Below are 4,771 nucleotides of genomic sequence, written 5' to 3' on the forward strand. Positions count from 1 at the left end.
TTTATTATTTTTTTATTTTTTATATATTTGTTGAAAGATGAGGTCGGGGGTTGAAGAGCGGGACCTACGGTGGTAAGAGCCCCATTGCTCCGATAAGCCAACGGTATTTCTCAGAGAGATTCTGAGTTTGCCAAGAATTGGTCCACAAGGACTGTAAGTAACAGCTTTGTTACAAAGGTAAAGAAGTTCAAACAAGGTGGGCACTTCTACCACGCGCAAGCGCCGCGTCAGGTGGACAGGCGAAAAGGTCCCCCTCCCCCATAGAGATTTTTCAGTGTGACCGTTACACGAGGTGGTACACCACGTTCTTTTATATAAATAGTGAGATATGTGTGTTAAAAGTTTCATAACTTAAAAATTAAATTTTTCACCACTTACATAAAAATACGTGATATACCATTCGTATTCCCATCACAACTAAAAACTTCTCCAAATTTTGAAATCGAGAAGAAATACTAGATTGGACTAACGAGTTAATTACCATGGTTATCTTCAAATTATTCTGATTGTTCAAAACTTCAAAGTCCAAACTTTGGCAAAACCTTGAATGCTTCAGAAGAATAAACATGGGGACGTTTATTTGTTGATTGTTTCATACGATTATCAGTTAAGTGCATGATCTTGATGCCTGCTTATATGTGTTGAATTGTGTACACTTATCATCAACGAGAAGTTGATAATCTTGCTTCATTTGAGTTTTAATTCAGAGCTGGGTTACCAAGGTTTTGAAATTCAAATCTCTTTGTGCGGGTCGGATGATTGAAGATGTTACAAAGATCATTAGATCCAGATTTATATATAGATCGTTTAATATTTTTATGCTTCAGCCAGTCCAATACTGTAACCAAAAGAATTGAAAATGCTCTTCCTTTATCTTTCGGAAATTATAGTTTTTATATGCTTAGCCTTTGCCTGTAACGCGTAAAGTAAGCCTACTGTTTGGAATATAATAATACATTGGATGCTTTGGGGACCAGAAGAGAAGACTATAAACCTCACAAGCTGATGAGCAACAACTGGTTCCTTAAAAAAAATTGCCCCTTTCCGCGTGGAACGGAAACCTAGTCTTAGTTTTAACCTTTATTTTGCTCTTTTGATGCTTTGGCTTTGTGTTTGACCAACTTCACCATGTTTTCTCGACGTTGGAATAAGAATAAAGGGTTTTCCTGTTCATTTTGTTAGGTTGTCAAAACGAAGTTTATAAAAATGATATTTTTGAGTAACGAAATTCAAACGCAAGAGCTCAAGTGCAAGACTGTAAGCTCTTAATCGAATCATAAACTTGAAATATTAAATCATAAGAATATGTTCAGGCTGAACAAGTTAGCATCAAAGGGCCCACATTAATTTGTTGTAAGTATTGCTTAATCAGTTTGGACCTAGGCCACCAGAGAGAAGCTGTACTTTCTTTCGACTTTGATTTGACGGGAAGAGACAAGAAAACACAGAAATTTGACATGATATAATGAATATATAGACAAAAAAGAATGATCGATTTTATCCGCTATATAGATGAGCCATCATTTATTTCGGCTTTAGAATTATATAGTGAGAGACAATAAAACAAAGAGATTTGATGGGACAATGAAACGTAGAGACGTCAATAATTTAATAAAACCATACTCTAATACTACTTGTTAAGAAGCTTATAGGTAGGTAAAACTTGCACCTAAAATATAATTACTTATCACACCCATGTATCCATTAAACTGAATATAAGACACAATTAGACTTAAAAATATTTTGTTTTTAAGTAATGTTATCAGGATTATCAGCTTATGTGGAAAGTAATGCATCTAATTAGATGTATTCATAAATTAACGTAATATGTACACGTCACTTGTCACATCAATAAAGAGTGGGGGTGCATAATTCAAAGCCTCTTCAATTCAACACACAATTGTCATGCGCAAACCTCTCAAATATCTTGAGATTTTTATTTTCTTTTTCCCCGCCAACACATCAGTTTAGATAAACAACGTTGTGGAGGCAACCGACAACATCTTCAGTTTGGATAAACAGAACTGGAGTCGTAGAATCAGCCGACCAATGAGCACTTTCAGTTTGGATAAACAACACTGCTTCAAGACTGACTAGTTATTTATCCAAGTCTCTGTCAACAAGGATTTCTGAGTCCTTGTTGGAAGAAGTCATCTCATCAACCTTCTCGGCAAAGTGAGGTGTTATTAGGTTACTACATTCGGCACACTGAAAGTCAAATTTGATATTGAACTTCGTAGAATTAGCAGCCTTGTCTTCAAATTCTAGAATCTGAAGGCTGAGATGTGTTCCTTCATCGATCGCAATCTCAAGATGTAGAAGTTAGCAGTGTGCCTAACGCCACATCAACATTCATTTTACTCCCCGGCCAAGTTCAGCCGACGAGTTGGCATCCCCGCATTAGATCGAATGACGTAGTTAGCTTATTAATTACTCGACATATGCGCCACGTAGACTAGGTAGTTTTCAAGGTCAACACAAACCCATGATGGCTGCTTATATATGCGTTGGATCGTGTACACTTATCATAAACGAGATTTTGGATAATCTTTGCTTCATTTCGGCGTAGTAAGCGACGAAATGTTTCGGGGGGTTGAAAATAAGCGTAGATCCAGAGATTTCCGAATAGGTTAACCTTTTGAATTGCTACTTAATTCATGGGCAGGCAAGAAACAACCTGGCGAACTGAAACGTTTTAATAGCCAGAGGATGCTTCAGCACTCCACCACTTCGCCCAGCAGCACGACACTTGTATTGATCTCCCACAACTCCGTTTTTACGGGTTTAGGCTGCTCCTATTTCGCTCGTCGCTACTACAAGAATTGCTTTTGCTTTCTTTTCCTCTGCCTACTAAGATTAATTTATAACTGAGTTATCATAGTTTTGAAAGTCGAATCTCTTTGTGAGATGATTGAAGATGTTACAAGGGTCGCTAGATCAAGATTTATATGTAGATCGTTTTGTTTGTTATTATGCTTCAGCCTATCCAGTACTATAACCAAAAGAATTGAGGACGCTCTTCCTTTGTCTTTTAGAAGCTATAGTTTTATTGGTAGCGTGCGTTGCCAAAGTCCTAAAATAAACAATCCAGTAAACATGCTCTTCCTTTTATATCAAATGCCCATATGTTTTGAATGCTTAGCCTTTGCCTCTAAGGTTTTAAAGTAATCCTTCTATTTGGAATGTAATAAAGGGCTAGTTTGATATTGTTGTGCTTTGAAAAAAGCTGCTTTTACTGTGCTGTGAGAATAAGCAGCTGTGAAATAAAGCAGCAAAGCGTTTGGTAAACTTTTTTGTAAAAGTGCTTTTGAAAAAAAAAAACAGTATTATAGTGTTTGCTAAACTTTTATGTAAAACAGATATGAAAAAAAAGCCAGTTTTTCAAAGCTGGGTTTTGCAGCTTCTTGTTTTTGGCTTTTTTTCACCCAAAACTGTGAAAAAAAGCTGAAGCTGAAGCTGAATGCTTTTTTTGATATCAGCTTTTTTCAGAATCATCTCAGTACCAAACCAGGCCAAAATCTCTGATGCTTTAGCACCAGAAGAGAAGACTATAAATCTCACTAGCTGATGTGTGATGACTGGTTCATTACAAAACCTTTGCACCTTTCCGCTTGAAACGGAAACCTAGTCTTAGTTTTAACCTGTTAAATTGATATAGCTGGATCCGAAATTCAACCCAAACCACACCTCCACTCATTTTTGGGTCGCCAAGGCTCATCCACCTTTCTAGTCCCATGTCAATTCTGAATCCAAGCCTAAATCATTGGCGTTGACAACTTGACATCATGCTGGCATAAGTGGGCTCCTATGTTTTTTTGTGCCAGGCACGTGCACCACATGCGTCTAGCTCGGCGAGTGGCACGACAATTTCTGAAGCCTACAACAGTTGAATGGCTTTCAACGGATACTTCCAATGACTGCTTGCCACATGGCCCAATCTCAGATGCCCATTTCAAATTTTTACTTTAATCGAACTATTGTTATTATTTTTCATAATATTTTTTGTTAAAAAAAATCTCAAAAACCAGAAGAACAAAAAATCCAACGGTTACATTTAATTCTTTTCTATAAATACTAGTTAATCATTTTTTTCATTTTCACTTCCCACACCAAATTTCTATACGATCTTTTATTTTCTACATTCCTACTTTGTTTGTTCTTACAAAATGGCATCTCCCATCGAAGCCGGAACAATAAGCAACCGAAATTTACTCGAAAATCTAAACAAGATTTCTTATAGATATGATTGAATATGAGATGAGAACATGTGACATGACAAGAGAAATCGAAATCTACTTGAAAATCTAAGAGGGGTGTAGTCAAACTCGGATTTGGAAGGATTTTAAAAGATTTTAAAATCCTAGTGTAGTCAACCGAAAGATTTTAAAGGATTTTTAGAATGCATGTAAATCTGGGTGTAGTTAATCAAGATTTTAATAGCCATTTTTAAACTCCATCCAAATCTAGGTATTGAAAAATTAAAGATTTTGAAGGATTTCATTAAGTTGTGGATTTTGTGGGATTTGAGAGTAAGAAATATATATAACCAAAACCAAATAAAATCCTACCTCACACCTTAGGATTTCAAATCCAAGAACCTCTCCCTCTTCCTCTCACACTTTTGGGGGATTTAAAAGTGATAGATTTGATAGGATTTAAGAGGATTAAGGACTCTTACAAAATTCATATGGATTTTTAAAGAATTTGAATGGATTGTGGTGGAAGGATTTGAAATCCTAGAGGGTAAGGTTGGATTCTTTTTAGTCTTGGT

The sequence above is a fragment of the Pyrus communis genome, chromosome 7 (genome assembly GCF_041283825.1).
Source record: "Pyrus communis isolate YQ-2024b chromosome 7, ASM4128382v1, whole genome shotgun sequence".
NCBI classification, from domain to species: domain Eukaryota; kingdom Viridiplantae; phylum Streptophyta; class Magnoliopsida; order Rosales; family Rosaceae; genus Pyrus; species Pyrus communis.